This window comes from Leucopleurus acutus (genome assembly GCF_964270905.1).
Source record: "Leucopleurus acutus genome assembly, chromosome: 6".
Classification (NCBI taxonomy): Eukaryota; Metazoa; Chordata; class Mammalia; order Artiodactyla; family Delphinidae; genus Leucopleurus; species Leucopleurus acutus.
In genome coordinates, this window is record NC_139149.1 from 26,053,924 (window position 1) to 26,072,119 (window position 18,196).

Here is an 18,196-nt window from a genome sequence, read left to right on the forward strand (position 1 = left end):
GGGCGTGAGTGCCGGTAGAGGGCTGCTCTGCTCTCCGCACCAGCTGCCTCGGGCCGGCTCCCACCACCCCCAGCGCCCTCCCAGCCGCGAGCAGCTCCTCCCCGAAGCTTTGATTCTCCTGTTCAAAGAGCCCCAGCAACTGGACCCTTTTCTCATATGTCTTTATTTGCACTCATTTCCTTTCCATGCTGCTGTGCCAGAATTCTGGGATGGATTACAAGGCCTCCAGGAAGATGGAGTGGAGTGGGCGAGTGCAGTAATTTCCTGGCTTTGGGAAGCCATGCAGCAGTGTGTCTGGTAAACTTGAGTCTACGGCGCCCACAGCAAATGAGAAAATCCGAAGGATAGAAGCGGATGGACTAGAAATGGATAATTAGAGGACCTGTAGACGTACACTGTTTCCTTCCCACTGGCCCCATAGGACACTGTGAATATGACAGAGAACGTGCTCTGAGACCTGAAAAGCTGTGTTACCTGGTGCAGCCGTTTCTAAACCTGACTGGTCATTGCGCCCGCCTAGTTGGGTAGCTGTTCCTACGTATGTGTTAGAAACCAACACAGCTTTCTGGCTCTGCCTCCTCCTTCCCAAGATTTTAACTCAGCAGGCTGGACTGCGACATGGAATCTGTACTTGAAAAAACAAAACCAAGAAACAAAACTCTGCAGGTTATGCTGAGGATAAGCCAGGTTTGGAAACAACCGATCCAGTGAACTAATCCAGTGAAGGCAAGGATCTTACAAAGTTTGGGGGTTCTGTCGCCAAGGCCAAGGAAAATGGAAGCAACTGTCCAGATAATTCGAGCACAAAAACACATTTTTATTAGAATTATGCGAATATCAAGTAACTCTTTTTGAGACATTTGGGTGGAAAGCGTACTGGCGAAGCAAAAGTCTTACCTATTTCAGCTCAGACAGGCCTCTGGAAAAGGTGACAGTGGTGGGAGTTTGAGCAGAGAAGGAAGAATTACATTTTCCGAGCAGTTTTGCTCTCAGTGTGGCCGCGATACATTTTGGATGTTCTGGAAGTTTCTTCCTTTCATATATGCTTTTGTTAAGGACTCATAGCTCACCACGAATCCCCATTTTTGACCTGCAGAATGATGCCTGTTACTTAGAATACACCGTGATTTGGCTGACCATGAGAGAATAGATTTGGGGACACCTTTCCATCTGCATAGGATGTACAAATTTTAATGCCTCTTTCATTGTGCAAATTCACCACCAGTTGCCTTGTAACTAAGATGGCTATATGTCCCAGATGCTTTGGGGGGTCCACTGGCCCCATGTTTCCTAATTCGAGTGTGGGAAATTGTGGCTGTGTCTTTAGAGACTGAACGGAATGCAGCTCTGCTTTGGGTCTCTGTTCCAGGCTTTGCGTTTGCTGGGTGGGGAATGTCTTCAATGCCAGGTTTCCTGGGAGGAAAAGCTGTAGCCTGTTTTGGTTCCATCACATATATTAGTCGGTGGCTTATTGTCCTGCTCTGGGTAGTCAGTCCCCCAGAGGAAGGTGGGTCTGTGGATCCAGCATGACATTTCCTGACTGAGCCCTGCCATCACGTGCCTGGGGCTGGGCAAACTCTAAAGGCTACTGGAGACTTTAGAGCAACCTTCCAGAAAGGAACCAGACGTTCAGCGTGCATGTTCTCTACCTGCTCAGCAGTAAAAACTGACCGTGAAATCCTAACAACTGTCCGTCTCTGCTTTTCTATTTCCTGAATGAAGAAAGCAACTGTTGTATTGTTAAGGTCTCACCTGTTCTTTTAAAGAGAAAGGAATTCATTCTTGTTTGGGTTTTGGTTATTTTGGGGATCAGGCAATATTTTGAGCCAAGGTTTCAAAAGTTTAGGGAGAAGGCCTTAAAAATAAGTCTCATAGCCAAGACCTGAAAGAGAGGCTGGAAGTGGAGACAGGTGACTCCTACCTCTGGGGCAGAGGTTCTCAAAGTGTGGTCCCCACACCGGCACAAGCAGTAGCGTCTGTATCGGGAAACTTGTTAGCATGTATATTCTGGGCCCCCAGCCCAGACCTGCTGAATCAGAAACTCTGGGGTGGAGCCTAGAAATCTGTGTTTTCAGATGATTTGGAAGGAGGTCAAGTTAGAGCATCACTGTGTTGGGGAATAGAAGCCATCATTGGACAGAGATGAAGGAGATGACATTCAGCATCCGTGTGGTTCTCCATTATACTCATCCCTCTCCTGGTGCTATTGAATCAATGAGCAACACATATTGATTGAGTGGCTACTAATGGGTGATGTGGATATAGGATTGATCTGAACAAAGGCCTGAGAATTTGCCTTTGTAATGTTTTCCCAAGTGATGGAGATGCTGCTGGTCTGGTGACCACATTTGGGGAACCCTGGTTTAGGGAAAAGAGCAGCAGACCCAGAAGCCTTTGTAGTTTTCAGCTGGAGGGTGCACTTCAGCCCTTTCGGGATCCCTGTGGCAGGCGGGGAGACCTGCTTCTTGACCTTTCCGGCCTCCTGGCCCGGGCACTCAGGAGACGTGTTTATCTGAACTGAACTCCAGTCCATTATAAAGAGATTAAAATAATATGCTGTGATTCCATCACCCAAAGTGTAGGCAACTCAAAAACCAAAGCACACAGGCAATTATTGAAAGGCCTTAGAGGAAGTTGTCAAGCGTCGCAGAAATATTGGCGGTGCGTTAAAAGACAGGCTTCCTGCTCTGTGTTGTCTCAGCCTGATCGATAGCGCATGCGTGTAGCACATCATCTTCTTGTTTAATTTGCCATTTTTAAGTTTGGTCGGGCCAACGAATCTACACAATCCTAATGCAGAGACTAAATAAGAGGAGCAGCAACTCAGTCTGGATTTGTGGGAACAATTATGCAGTAAGAAATCTCAGAGGTGGGAGCAGAACTCATTGCAGATTAGAATACAAATGTCTGCTTGTGTGTCATGTGCAGTCTCTACTATATGCTGACTGTAAACAGCGCTCCTGATTCATCTTCTTGCTGGCATTGTCTGGGAAGGTAAGAGTTGGGTTTTGCTTTGCAAAAGCTTAAGTCTTACAGAGAGAGTGGATGGGGCAGCTTAGCATGGTGGCCGATACTCCAAGCCTTGAGGCCAGGCAAAGCTGGCTTCCAAATCCTTTGTACCTTGTGGGAAGTTATTTGATCTCTCTAGATCTCATTTTCTTCACCTGTAAATTTGGAACATTATGGCCTACTTATGGAGTAGTTTTAAGGGTTAAATGGAAAAAGGTAGGCAGATACATAGTAGGGACTCAAAGTATAGGAGCTATGCCTACGCTCTTGGTTTCAGAGGGCTGGGTGGGAAGAGGCAAGGAAGAAAGCAACTACACTCACAGCCTTTGTGCTCTGGCCTTCCTCTCCCTCTTAAGGTTGCTGTGTGTTAAAAGGTGAGTACAGGAGCCCCGGGTGGAGGGCACCCTCAGGGCTGTAAGAGCTCTGTTACTCCCAGGACTGCAGAAATGCTGGCTTCCAGCAGCAGCATCAGATGGTCACACTGGAGACCCAAATACAAGACTTTACTACGGAACTGACAGAATGGGCCCCCGTAGATTTGGCTGAAATAAGAAGCGCTTGGATTGTAAAGAGATGCCCCATCGGCGTGGTAGGCACGTGCTAGTTACCGGAGCTGGGTTGTTGGAGACATTGCTTCTGGAAAACTCGCTAAGGTCAAGTGTGGTGGTGAAGCAACTGGGAGGGAAGAGGGAAAGCATGGGTGAAGGCCTCTGTGGAGGCATCAAGGGTCCAAACTTTGATGTGGATGGGAGAGCAAGGAACAAGCCGTGTCTGGAAAAATGGTGGAGACTGGATGTGGCATTTTTCTGAAGAAAGGCTCCGCTGGGTGAATCCTACTGTCAGACACTTTTCATGAATCATGGGTCACTTTTCCTACAGTGTAGCCCCATTGCTTAGGGAGTTTATAACTGAATGAGTGAGAAGCTGGGGGAGGGACAAATCATCTCGGTAGCTGTGTGATGAATATGTCAGGGAAAGAGTTTAGGCCATGGGGTCGGATGTGGTCCTGAGTTAGAATCCAGATCTTCAAGCTGAGTGACTTTGGGCTGGTGAGGTAACTAATCTGTGACTCCGGTCTTACTGTAAAGCGGGATTAATAATAGACCTGTCTCACAGGGCGGTTGTGAGGACTCACAGGGATAAAGCAAGGAAGCGTTTAGCAGATTGCCTAGCTGATGGTGAGCACTGCACTGTCACTCGTGTTATGAGGCTGAGCTCTTCTCTTGCAGCCCCCTTGCATGGGTTTTTAGCTATGTGACCTTCAAGAGGTCACCTATGCTTTCTGAGACTGAGTTGCTTCAGCTCTTTTAAAAACAGAAATAGCCCCAGGGACGTGCAGGTGGAGGTACAGGTCAGACGACTGTACTGTACGGTTCTGGGTGTGTGCAGACAAAGCCATTCATTACCAGGCTGGGTTGGAGGCGGGATGCTTGAATTGGGGCATCTGGGGAGGGCTGGGAGGGGGTCTAATGCTCATCAGGAGAAGTTTGTTTGGAAACTTCCCTGTGTCTTCCGTTTTGACCAAGAGGAAACGGTGAGGGGACGTGGTGTAGCCGCCAGAGGCAGGGGCTGCTGATGAAATTCCGAGGTCGTGTTTCTCAAACTGCCGGCACAGGTCCAGATTTGCAGGCCAGGCTGCGTTTGCACCTGTCACTGCTGTCCTCACTTGACTTGGGGATAAGCTGCCGAGGGAGCCACAGCAACTGGGGCCTGGAAAGCAGCCTTGCCATTTACATAGGGACCCACTTTCCAAATTTTGCTGATTTTCATTTGTTAATTGCACACTTATTAAACAATATATTCTCGGTTTTGAGGGGATTCAGCAATGAACAAACAGGTACAAGTCTTGCTCTCAAAGACCTTTCAGTCTGGTAGGGGATAAAGGCAACAGACAAATAATAGCCTACATGGATGTATAATTAAGGTTTTTTTTCCATGAAGTAAAAGTGCAGAATGGTATGAGACTGTACTGTAGGGTAAAACCTAATTTAGATGTGGGGTTTAGCAGCAAAAAGAAATGAAATGGGAGTGAGTTCAGATGAGAGAGAGACATTGAACTGAAATGGAGACCTTTTTTGTTTGTTTGTTTGTTTGTTTTAAACACAAACCCTGTTTCATGGACAGGGAAGGACCACGGGAAAAGGCAGTTCCCCTGTTTCCTGATACTTTTGTCCTCTGAATACACACACTCTGTGCTTCCCTCTCGAGTCATTTACCTCCCTTCTCAGTTACTCCTGACTCACATGTTAGTCCCGCTTGTGTACGACCTTCTGCACTCTTCTGCTCCCTGAGCTCTCTTGTCCTCTAGACATTTCTCAAGGTGCCTGGACTGCTCTTTCCACCCTGATTCCACTTGGTGATACGGCATATTGTCTTGTTAATCCCGTGTGACACGTGTGTCTGTTCATCTGCGTGCAGTACACCTATGCAAATATATATGTAGCATCTTCTCAGCAAGAATATCGATGGGCTGTAGACTCAGCCAGCTCCATCTCAATGAGCCATTATAGATCTTATCCTCCAAACTGAATAAGTGAAAGCTGAAACCCACAGAAGTTTAAGGACCCCACTAGTCCCTGGATGGGAATCTAGGACTTCGATCACGCCTTATTATTAAATCTTTTGCATTTATCGGGATGCTTGTTCTAAAGTCAGAATCCACATATTTTCTCCTTGATTATTTACTCCTCTAGTTGGACCATACGTGTGCTATCCCACATCCTTCCTTTACTCATTTCAAGCCGTGGGTGTGGCATGTGGTGCCCTTGGCCACTCTGGGTGACTTGATTTCCTTATTTGTCAAATGGGTGTTTTATTTCAAAGGAACGTTCATTCAATACTGACTGTATGTCGAGAACTTTGCAAAGCTCTGAAGATAGAAAGCTGTAAGATGAATCTAGTCCCTGCCTTAGGGGAGCACTTAGTGGTAGAACTTGGTAAAGGAGCAGTTACAACACAGCAAAAATATCTATCGTGAAGGGGTGTACAACATATGGGAGTACAGAGCAAACCAACTGATTTTGCTTGGGAGAATTGGAAAAGTTCATGAATACCCTCTCGACGCACTTCAGCTTTGTATTATGAGATGTCAGTGTGATAATGCACTGAAAATATGTTGAGAAACAGAAAGGATTATGTATGAGCACACTGCCCAGTGGTTGATACTGTGATTTGGGAGGCTTCAGAGTGAAGTCAGAGAGGAAAACGATGGCTGAGAAAAGAAGGGGAACAGTCACCCATTCTAATGGACCAGTAAACTTTGCATAGAGGAGATTCAGGTCCACGGCCATAGAGCATTGGAGCTACAGCCACCCAGCTTGTAAACAGATCTTTGTCACAGGAATGACCAAACCTAGTCATTCTCTTAACGCAGCTGAAAGCTCTCTGTGACCCAGGGATCATTATCTTCCCATTGGAAGAAGATGGCTGGGAAGACCTGTAATAGAAGAGCAGATAGGATATTGGTGGGGATCAGACATTTGGGATGGAAAACCCATAGCAATGACCATCATGTCAGAGCCATGAGCCCTGATTTGGCTGGTGAGAGGGTCACTTCTCTTTTCCCGGCATCCTGGAGTCATGGAGATTTGAATAGTGTGTTGTGTTGAAATGAGTGGTTTGCAAACATAAGCAGCTGTCGTAATGAAAGCACGATGTTCAGAGAATTATTCCTCAGTTAGGGTACACAATAGCATGGGTCAAAGGACATTGCCAAAAGCAAAATATATATGTATGGTGAGAGTCTGACATCATCCCAAGAGGCAGTGTTAAGAAAAAAACCCCCCAAAACCCTAAGTATTAATTTGTGTGATGCACTTGACACTTGGTTCTGTCCAGACTCAGGAGGGACGCCAACCTAGAGCTGAGGGAGAGGGAAATCTGACCACAGGGTACCCTCTGGTGGTCAGGCTGACCCACTACAGTTCATGGCTGGAGTCTGTGCCCCGGGGAAGGAAACCTGTGCATCTCAGGTTTTTAGTGTCCCAGATGTGGAGGGAAGTCTTCTGTCGAGAAAATGTTCCATGGATCTTCTTGCTGGGCTGTGTGGCAATAAAACAGGCAAGCACCGTGGACTCTTCCATAAATGATTCATTATTGGAGTGAAAATGATGCAGGGCACAGCCCCACTGTAAATCACTGTGACAAATGACTAAAACAGAACTAGGGGCCCTCTGCCTTATACAGGTGTCCCTCCTTCCTTCTTTGCTTCCTCCACTTGGCCGACATGAACCAGCAAGGGGTACTCTTTCTTTGAAGTTGAATCTGTATTATAGTGCTGTGGAAACAGCAGTAATTGTGGTACTCCGCCCCCCGCAAAACCATTATGGTTCTCCTCTTTGTGGCTCTGTGAGCCTTCAGGAAGTACAGATGGAAAGAGAAAGGCTGGAAAAGAGATAATTCAAATGATCCCTTGTTCTCTCACCCTGGGAGGGATGCCTTTGATACTGATCGATACTCAGACATTACATCGCTGTTGGCATAAGTCCCTTGAGTGACAAAGGGCCTGTGATCTCTGGGATCACGACTGGAGTCAGCCTCAGCTCAGTATCACGGTGGTGCTGGATGTTACCTTAACGGCAGCACGTTAAAAATAAGGAGACATCATATATACAATGGTGCCTCAGCGCTACCAGGTTTTATCTGACTTTGGCTAAAGCCGATTGAGATACCCAAGGCCAGCTGGAGATGACCTCGGATGTCCTTGGTTAGCTGTACCATCCTTTCAGGCTGAGCATCTGTGGGTCATGACACAACAGCAAAGCCAGGTCAGAAAGCATAGTGTCTGGCAACAACCACTTTGTGTAACTGGGGCAGACCTGTGCTCACAGCAGAAGAAGTTTGAGCCAAGTACTGGGTGGGAGGCGGCATGGCTCTGTGACGGGAGATTTTGCCTGCCTCTGCTTTCTTTTCCTTTTTTTTTTAAAACATCTTTATTGGAGTATAATTGCTTTACAATGGCGTGTTAGTTTCTGCTTTATAACAAAGTGAATCAGTCATACATATACATATGTTCCCACATCCCCTCCCTCCCGCATCTCCCTCCCTCCCACCCTCCCTATCCCACCCCTCCAGGCGGTCACAAAGCACCGAGCTGATCTCCCTGTGCTATGCGGCTGCTTCCCACTAGCTATCTACCTTACGTTTGGTAGTGTATATATGTCCATGCTACTCTCTCGCTTTGTCACAGCTTACCCTTCCCCCTCCCCATATCCTCAAGTCCATTCTCTAGTAGGTCTGTGTCTTTATTCCTGTCTTACCCCTAGGTTCTTCATGACATTTTTTTTCTTAAATTCCATATATATGTGTTAGCATACGGTATTTGTCTTTCTCTTTCTGACTTACTTCACTCTGTATGACACACTCTATGTCCATCCACCTCATTACAAATAGCTCAATTTCGTTTCTTTTTATGGCTGAGTAATATTCCATTGTATATATGTGCCACATCTTCTTTATCCATTCATCCAATGATGGACACTTAGGTTGTTTCCATCTCCGGGCTATTGTAAATAGAGCTGCAATGAACATTTTGGTACATGACTCTTTTTGAATTATGGTTTTCTCAGGATATATGCCCAGTAGTGGGATTGCTGGGTCATATGGTAGTTCTATTTGTAGTTTTTTAAGGAACCTCCATACTGTTCTCCATAGTGGCTGTACCAATTCACATTCCCACCAGCAGTGCAAGAGGGTTCCCTTTTCTCCACACCCTCTCCAGCATTTATTGTTTCTAGATTTTTTGATGATGGCCGTTCTGACTGGTGTGAGATGATATCTCATTGTAGTTTTGATTTGCATTTCTCTAATGATTAATGATGTTGAGCATTCTTTCATGTGTTTGTTGGCAGTCTGTATATCTTCTTTGGAGAAATGTCTATTTAGGTCTTCTGCCCATTTTTGGATTGGGTTGTTTGTTTTTTTGCTGTTCAGCTGCATGAGCTGCTTATAAATTTTGGAAATTAATCCTTTATCAGTTGCTTCATTTGCAAATATTTTCTCCCATTCAGAGGGTTGTCTTTTGGTCTTGTTTATGGTTTCCTTTGCTGTGCAAAAGCTTTGAAGTTTCATTAGGTCCCATTTGTTTGTTTTTATTTCCATTTCTCTAGGAGGTGGGTCAAAAAGGATCTTGCTGTGACTTATGTCATAGAGTGTTCTGCCTATGTTTTCCTCTAAGAGTTTGACAGTGTCTGGCCTTACATTTAGGTCTTTAATCCATTTTGAGCTTATTTTTGTGTATGGTGTTAGGGAGTGATCTAATCTCATACTTTTACATGTAGCTGTCCAGTTTTCCCAGCACCACTTATTGAAGAGGCTGTCCTTTCTCCACTGTACATTCCTGCCTCCTTTATCAAAGATAAGGTGACCATATGTGCGTGGGTTTATCTCTGGGCTTTCTATCCTGTTCCATTGATCTATATTTCTGTCTTTGTGCCAGTACCATACTATCTTGATTACTGTATCTTTGTAGTGTAATCTGAAGTCAGGGAGGCTGATTACTCCAGCTCCGTTTTTCGTTCTCAAGATTGCTTTGGCTATTCAGGGTCTTTTGTGTTTCCATACAAATTGTGAAATTTTTTGTTCTAGTTCTGTGAAAAATGCCAGTGGTAGTTTGATAGGGATTGCATTGAATGTGTAGATTGCTTTGGGTAGTAGAGTCATTTTCACAATGTTGATTCTTCCAATCCAAGAACATGGTATATCTCTCCATCTATTTGTATCATCTTTAATTTCTTTCATCAGTGTCTTATAATTTTCTGCATACAGGTCTTTTGTCTCCTTAGGTAGGTTTATTCCTAGATATTTTATTCTTTTTGTTGCAATGGTAAATGGAAGTGTTTTCTTAATTTCACTTTCAGATTTTTCATCATTAGTGTATAGGAATGCCAGAGATTTCTGTGCATTAATTTTGTATCCTGCTACTTTACCAAATTCATTGATTAGCTCTAGTAGTTTTCTGGTAGCATCTTTAGGATTCTCTATCTATAATATCATGTCATCTGCAAACAGTGACAGCTTTACTTCTTCTTTTCCGATTTGGATTCCTTTTATTTCCTTTTCTTCTCTGATTGCTGTGGCTAAAACGTCCAAAACTATGTTGAATAAGAGTGTTGAGAGTGGGCAACCTTGTCTTGTTCCTGATCTTAGTGGAAATGGTTTCAGTTTTTCACCATTGAGGATGATATTTGCTGTGGGTTTGTCATATATGGCCTTTATTATGTTGAGGATAGTTCCCTCTATGCCTACTTCCTGCAGGGTTTTTATCATAAAGAGGTGTTGAATTTTGTCAAAAGCTTTCTCTGCATCTATTGAGATGATCATATGGTTTTTCTCCTTCAATTTGTTAATATGGTGTATCACGTTGATTGATTTATGTATATTGAAGAATCCTTGCATTCCTGGAATAAATCCCACTTGATTATGGTGTATGATCCTTTTAATGTGCTGTTGGATTCTGTTTGCTAGTATTTTGTTGAGGATTTTTGCATCTGTGTTCAGCAGTGATATTGGCCTGTAGTTTTCTTTCTTTGTGACATGTTTGTCTGGGTTTTTTTTGTTTGTTTGTTTTATTTTTTTTGCAGTACGTGGGCCCCTCACTGCCGTGGCCTCTCCCACCGCGGAGCACAGGCCCCGGATGTGCAGGCCCAGCAGCCACGGCCCATGGGCCCAGCCACTCCGCGGCATGCGGGATCCTCCCAGACTGGGGCACGAACCCATGTCCCCTGCATCGGCAGGCGGACCCCCAACCACTGCGCCACCAGGGAAACCCTCTTTGTCTGGTTTTTTTCACTTAGTGAGTCCCTCAAAATCATTCTTTGGGGATGGCAAAGAACACACAGTGGCTGATGGTGGATTTATCCTCACACCAGCTTTGCGGCCACCACCCCTTGATCTTCCGAGCAGCCCTGGGTGAGGCAGCGAGGAGGACAGGGAGGGAAAGGATGGAACTCTTCCGATGATGGGGTGTCCTGCAGCAGACACGTGTCCAGGCAGACCCTGTGCCCCAGAGGACTCTGTGGCTGGTTCCACCCGTCTTGAAACATAGCATACGATGTATGTCTCGTCACATACAGCCTGCAAGTCTCTACTTCTAGCCCATTTTGCTCAGGGCCAGTGACTCTTTTTGGAAACTGGTGCAGGGGTGGGTCTCATGGACAGATGCTGATCTCCAGTTGGGAGGATACCCCAGAGGGAATCAATTAAACCAGAATTTTTCATTCTTGCTTTCTTTTCTTTTCATTCTTTTCTTTCCCTCTCTTTCTATCTTTCTTTCTCTCTTTCTTTCCCTCTCTCTCCCCCCTCCCTCCCTTCCTTCTTTTGTCTCCCCCTTCCCCTCTCCCTTCCTCCCTCCCTCCCTCCCTTCCTTCCTCCCTTCCTCCCCTCCTTCCTTCCTTCCTTCCTTCTTTTTCTTTCAACTGATCCAATCCAAATACTTTAAACATTTAAGTAATTTGCACAGTGTACACTTTTAACTAAAACATGCAAACCCAATGTCAGTAGTTACCACATGATGGCAAAAACATTTTGATAACAAATTAAACTAGAAATTTCTAATATTTTAATATTCAGGCAGCTCCTGCCCAGTAGATACTGTAAATCACTACTTCAGAACACTTGTTTCTAACTTAAAACCCTCTTGGAATCATCAAAGGAAAGTTAAGAAAATGACCTGCCAGGAATGTTCTGGTCCTTAAGGGGATTTTCCCACTGTGTGTTTGAAGAAAATTCCATCACCGTCAAAAATTCTTTCCCTGGAAATTCTCAGGAAAGTCACTTATTGTGAAAGTTCCTTGATCAATGCCTGTGGCTGGGTGGGGGACTTGGGCAGAGTAGTTGAGTGTGCTGGCCTGTGCTGTAATCTGTTGTAGACATGTGATTATCTCTAGGCTTCAGACCATCAGGTCAAGTGGCTAGACAGCTCCAGATAGCTATTTCCTTTGACTCTCCCATGCAGATCCACTGTGGGTACATTACTCATGTTGACGGCTCTGAATGCGCTGTTCAGGCAGGCACCTGGTGCACACCCAGAGCAAGTATGGGACTTACTCTGTGGGGTACAGTGAAACTCTGGGACTTGATCAGCAAGAAGAGATGCTCTTCAGATGTCAAAATTTCAAGTTGACAGGTGTTCCAAAATGCTCTTCAAGGCTTGTAAGAGGCTAGGCCCAGACTGAGAGTCCAGGGATGATCATATAGGCAGTCCCACACGTTTCCACCTAAGGAAGTCCAGGGTTTCACCTTTGAGGGGTGAAGCACGGGTTTCATACTTAACAGGTTGCTCATGACGTGATTGCTCTTACTGGGGACAGTTCATTGATTCATTCAACAAATAATTATTAAACACCTACTAAGTGTCAGGGAGTGGGGATGTGAGAGTGAACAATAGTTTAAATATATTTTCTCATATTTTTTTGTTTTAAATGTTTACCATAGTACAGAAGAGCTTGTATTGGCAAGCAGCAGTCTTTTGCCTGGTCATTACCTGTCCCCAGCCCCTGCTTTGATCTATTTATGATTTAATTCTTCTGGTGGTTATTGCCTTATAATATGCTATACCTCTATTTCTTGAATTATGAGTATTAGATAATATTTTTAAATTCCCACTATGAAAAATGAGGATTTATCTTATATATCCCTTGCCCACCTATTCTCATCTCTCCTCCTTCCTCTCAATAGTTGATAATTATTATTATCAACTTATTATTAACAATAATAATTCTTATTATTATCTGTTTCCTTCTCACCTCAAGTTAAGGGAGAAGTGTCTTTAAGATGACCACTCAGAAAAAGTGGGAGTCTCTGCCAGTGAAAGAGACTGCGCAATGTTTTCTCGTTTAGGTACCCCACTTCTCTGAGTGTCCTTTGTATGACAGTTGCTTGTGGCAACTCTCTGAGGTCTTGGATTCTAGATTTCTGGCTCCCAGTTGACCATTCTTTTGGAAACTGGTTTAAACTCCTTGCCTGAGGGTCTGCACATTGATTTAAGTTCTTGCCAATAATATGGAATCACAGCTTCCCCTGACTTGTATCACATCTACTGAAAACTATTTTTTTTTTTCCTTTTCTTCATAAGTTTAGGTAGGTTGCACCAGGTCTTTCGGGATGGGGGGCACAGGACTTCTCCTCAACTCCAAGAACTCAAACTCTCAAACTCTTCACCAAACAAAAGGGTTTCCTCTCCACCTCCTTACTCCCTCACCCTTGCTGAGCCATGTTCTCTAGTTCCTCAGTTGTTGACTCTTCTCCCAGTCCAAGCATGGCCAAGAGATTTGTATCTCTGGTGCCAATTCGATCAGTAGCTAGTCGTGGGTGCCATGATACTATGGACAATTGGATTTCCATAGTGGATATGATGATTCATTCCCCAATATCCATTCCAATGCAGATGGATAAGTCTAAGGCAGATAAGATTGTCTTCTCTGGGCCAGTAAATGATTTCGAAAGGACAAGTAACCCAACTCTGAATACAGACTTGTGAGAAGAAGCTTGCTTGTGGTTTCTGGGACAGGTGACTTTTCTCCTGCAAGTAGGGCATGATCTCTCTGTATCCTCTGAGCCTTGTTCTCCTGGATATGATTTCTGCTGCAGCCATCTTGTAGCCAGGATGACTATAAAGCCAACTTTGAGGATGGCAGAAGAGACAGAGGTGAGAAACTAAGTCCTTGGCAACTTCACTGAGCCACCAAATCAACCAACCCTCAAGCCCACCCCCACTCTGGCCCCATAGACTTCCTGTTACGTGAGGTAATACATTTCCGTATTGTTGAAGCCAGTTTGAATCACGGTTTCTGAAGTCAAGCTAACTGATATGATTTTTGAAGTCATTTCTGGACTCAGCCTGAAAGGGAGCTGGGATCGATCAGCTATGTCTGTCAGATGGAGGTGTGAATATCTGCCAGCCCATGCCCCTTAGCTCCTCCCTAGCATCTTGTATAGGGTTTCTCTGTTGTGTCTGTTTTGCTTTCACTGCTTCCCAGAATTGTACTTTGAAGATGCACATGGTAATTATCGCTTCAAACGAATCCCCTGCTTTTATGTCTCATTCTGTGCTTTACTTCCTGAACTGCCCAACCCAATCTACACCTCCCTTCTTCTGCTCCTTTTAACTCTCCTGGGTACTGACCTTTTGCTTATTCCATTCTTATGACTTTCTCTCTTCACCAATGTTGGGATTTAAAAATCCACCCAGGTGATGCAGAGCACTTCAGCCTATCGGAAGCACCAGATGGGTGGTGCTAACAAGATCACACATGAGGCCCATGTGGCTGCTGCCTGTGTGACTCCATCAATGGCTAGGACTGAGCTGCCTGATCCAAGAGGCTAGGCTGGTGACCCTTCCTCCACAGTGATTTGTGGGCAGCCCTCTGGGGGCTGTATGCTTGGTCAAAGAGGATGCCATTCCCAGAGAGGAAGAGCTGTCCTTTGGTCAAGGGTACACAGACACTGTCCTGATGACCCAAAGAAACACAGCTTTTGGGCTTCTCTACTGACATTGTACTATGAGCCTTTCTTAATTTCTGGAGTCCTCAAAGCATTTTCTAGGTCTATAGACAAAAATGAGGAGAGGTGGAGTGGAAACAAAGGGGCTGCCATTTTTTAGCTCTCTTATTTTTTTGTTTTTAATTTTATTGAAGTATAGTTGATTTATAAGGTTGTGTTAACTTCTTCTGTACTGCAAAGTGACTCAGTTATACATATATTCTTTTTCATATTCTTTTCCATTATGGTTTGTCACAGGATATTGAATGTAGTTCTCTGTGCTATACAGTAGGACCTTGTTGTTTATCCATCCTCTATATAATAGTTTGCATCTGCTAATCCCAAACTCTCAATCCATCTTTCCCCTACCCACCCTCCCCCTTGGCAACTAAAAGTCTGTTCTCTATATCTGTGTCAGCTCTCTTATTTATTTATTTACTTATTTTTTGCGGTATGCGGGCCTCTCACTGTTGTGGCCTCTCCCGTTGCAGAGCACAGGCTCCGGATGCGCAGGCTCAGCGGCCATGGCTCACGGGCCCAGCCGCTCCGCGGCATGTGGGATCTTCCCAGACCGGGGCACGAACCCGCGTCCCCTGTATCGGCAGGCAGACTCTCAACTACTGCGCCACCAGGGAAGCCCACTCTCTTATTTTTGATTTAACTTGGAAACAAGTTGCACGGGTTCAAACTGTGTTGCTTGTAAACTCAACTGAGAATCAACATGGACCATGCACATAGGTGTGGCTGGTGGGAGAGTTCATGGTGCTCCTCAGCAGTAGACTCACACTTTCCCCCCATTTGCTAATTGACTAAAAAATATGTATGTATTGCAAAGTTTATTTATTGATCGAGAGGAGAGTGAAAAGGATAGCTTCTCTAATTAAAACCGATTGGAGCTGTGAAAGTTTAATTAACTGGATGCATGTCACTTCATTTCCATCTTATGTTGTGCACAGTGCTCTGTTTTCATAATTAACGTGTTGTGTCAGGGTGGCGGGTGTCTCTCTAATTAACAGTCTGAGGGAAAAATGATGTATGGGCCTGTGGAGCAGGCAGAGTGGGTGGAAGGAGAAATCTCAGCCAGAATCCACAGTTTCTGTTCCCTGTGGTCTGTTTCTGGCCGTTTTATCATCCTTTGTTCAGTTAATGAGGTTTTGGTGGATCTTCCCGGAGACTGCTTTTTGTTTGATTATTTCCCAGGTGTTTTTCCATCAGAGGACAGGGAGACTGGATGACACTTCCAGAGATGGCAGGTGGGGGAGAGTCCCTCTGTCCCCTCTCTGCCCTCTGAACTCCCCCAACAATCATTGCATTTGTTCCTCGCAGGGTAACCAACGCTTGCCCACTGAGCCAAGACAAACTTTTACTGACTGTCCGCTCTGCGCAATGGCTGGTGATGGGTGGGTGGCTTTGAATCCAGACTGTAGCTTCTTACGAGACCCGTGACCTTGGGGAAATTCCCTAACTTCTCTGTGCCTCAGTTAATAAAATGGGAATACCTAGTAAAGGTGTTGTGAGGATTAAATGAGATCGTGTAAATGGCATCCTTAGCACACAGTAGTATCAGCCTAGATTTATTGAACAATCTTCTTTTCCTGGATGGCATCTTTTAAAAAAATTTTATTTGAATGGTCCTATTGTATTGATAGATTGTAACTCCTGACTGACTTCACTCGTCCGTCTTCCTCCTCAAATCCATATTCTGCTTTGGCAACAGAATTCTTTTTTCTAAAATGGAAAGTTGATTTGATGCTTTGCTAAGACCCTTAAAGGCACCCTCTTGCCCAGATGATGTTTCAACTCTGAAGTATAAGAATTCTAACCCCTATACAAGCCAGCCCTCCCAGAACTGCATGCCCACTCCAGCCCCAAATCTCCCTCACACCTGACCACAACATGCTCTTTGCTCTTCTGCCCAGAAGGTTCCTTTTCTTGGAAAAGTAAATATCCTACCAGTTTTTTCACATTCAGCTCAAATGCTTTCTTTTCTGATGACTTTTTTTTTTTTTTGGAGTCTCTCTTCCCAACTAGAGAGGAAGTTCCTACATGCTGAGCCTATGTCTTGGTCATCTTTGAGTCATGGTGCCTAGTAAGAGTGTAGTAGGAAGCAGGCTTTTCATCAATGATTCCTGCATGATGGATAGAAAGAGCAAAGTTTTCTCCATGTGGAATTACTATTTAATACCTGCTCTCCCACGACACTGTTGGCTTCATTTGGGCAGGGGACATTTTTGTTTTGTTCTTCATTGTTCCTTGTTGCCTGGTACAGGGTAGGTGCTCAAAACAAGTAAATAAGCTTGGCCTGGTCTAGATACCTCATAGGTTTGTTGCATGGGCGGATTGATGATGAATATAAAAGTTCTTCAAGTTTAAAAATGATTGGATAATATAGCAAAATTATTTATAATAGAACAATAGTTGCTATTGACATGATTACCTGAAGCTTTTTATTAGTACTGGAAGGGGGGTTCTTTCCTTTTAGAAGTAGATTCCCTGAATAGCAGTAGCCTCTGGGTCCTTCTGGACATTGTCATTGCAACTGGGGTGAAAACATGCATAGACCTAGAGGCTGCCCACGTAACCCTCGGAGAGGAGACCTGAAGCCTTTGCTCAGAGGTACTGCATCTGAACTGCTTGCGAATCTCATAAAAAATCCTTTAACCCTCTGCTTTTCCTAATATGCTATTCTTCTACCTCAGTGACATGTACAGTAAATATTGCATTCTGGTAATTTTAGAAAATCATTTTATTTCCAGGCACCTGTATAGCATCTCTTCAATATTTATACTTATTCAAGGGGTTTTCTTTTTTCTTTTTCTTTAAGAGAGGTCTTCTATTCTTCTTCTTATGAATGTTTGACCTTGTATGAAATAGCAAGTCTTTCTTCTAGTGTAAAACCCAAAAAACAAAACCCAGCCATGCAGATTGTCACTGCACCCCTTCTCACTAGTTAGGCAGTGCTTACAAGAAATCAGGCCCAATCACGTCTTCCAGTTTTATAGCTCTTCGTGTTTGAGTAGAGTTCAGAGAACTGGATCATAGACTAGGTCTGCTATCTCCAGCTCAGTGCAGTGCCATTCTATCAGCAACATTCACAGTGCTTGGTGCTGGAGGTTACGAAGACCCAAGGCGATTAAAAATAGCTTTGGGATTGAAATGACTTACTTTTCTCAGAGGCCCTCTTCCTCCTCACCAAACTATATTAATTAAAAAAAAAAATTCAGGCCCTGAACTATTTCCCCAGCTATATCTTGAATCTGATAGAAAAGCAATGAGTACTGGCCATGGGGACTTCACCTGGGGTGTGACGCATGGAGGGGGTGGTGAAGGCTCTGGGGGTCTGAAAGTCTAGGTTCTAGGCTGGTTCTGCCCCTGGTTGGCCATGTGACATGGAAAAGTCACTCAACTTTTGGGGGCTTCAGTTTCCTGGTCAGTTGAGGAAAATTGAGGTTTAGAGAAGTTTGTAAACTTGTCACAATTAACAAGGGCTGGCTGATTATTCTGGGTGAGTTTGCAGGCAGGCCGTTCACAGGAGTAGTTATTGCATTTCTCCCTTGTACCAGCACTGGGCTAGGTTCTGGGGAAATAGCCATGGAGGAGACTTTCTGGCTAACACGATGAAGCAAGACTTGGGTGTGCTCTGCCCTCAGTCCCAAAGCATAGCCTCTGTGCCCATGTGACTGGCTCAGGCCAAAGCTATCTTTTCCTG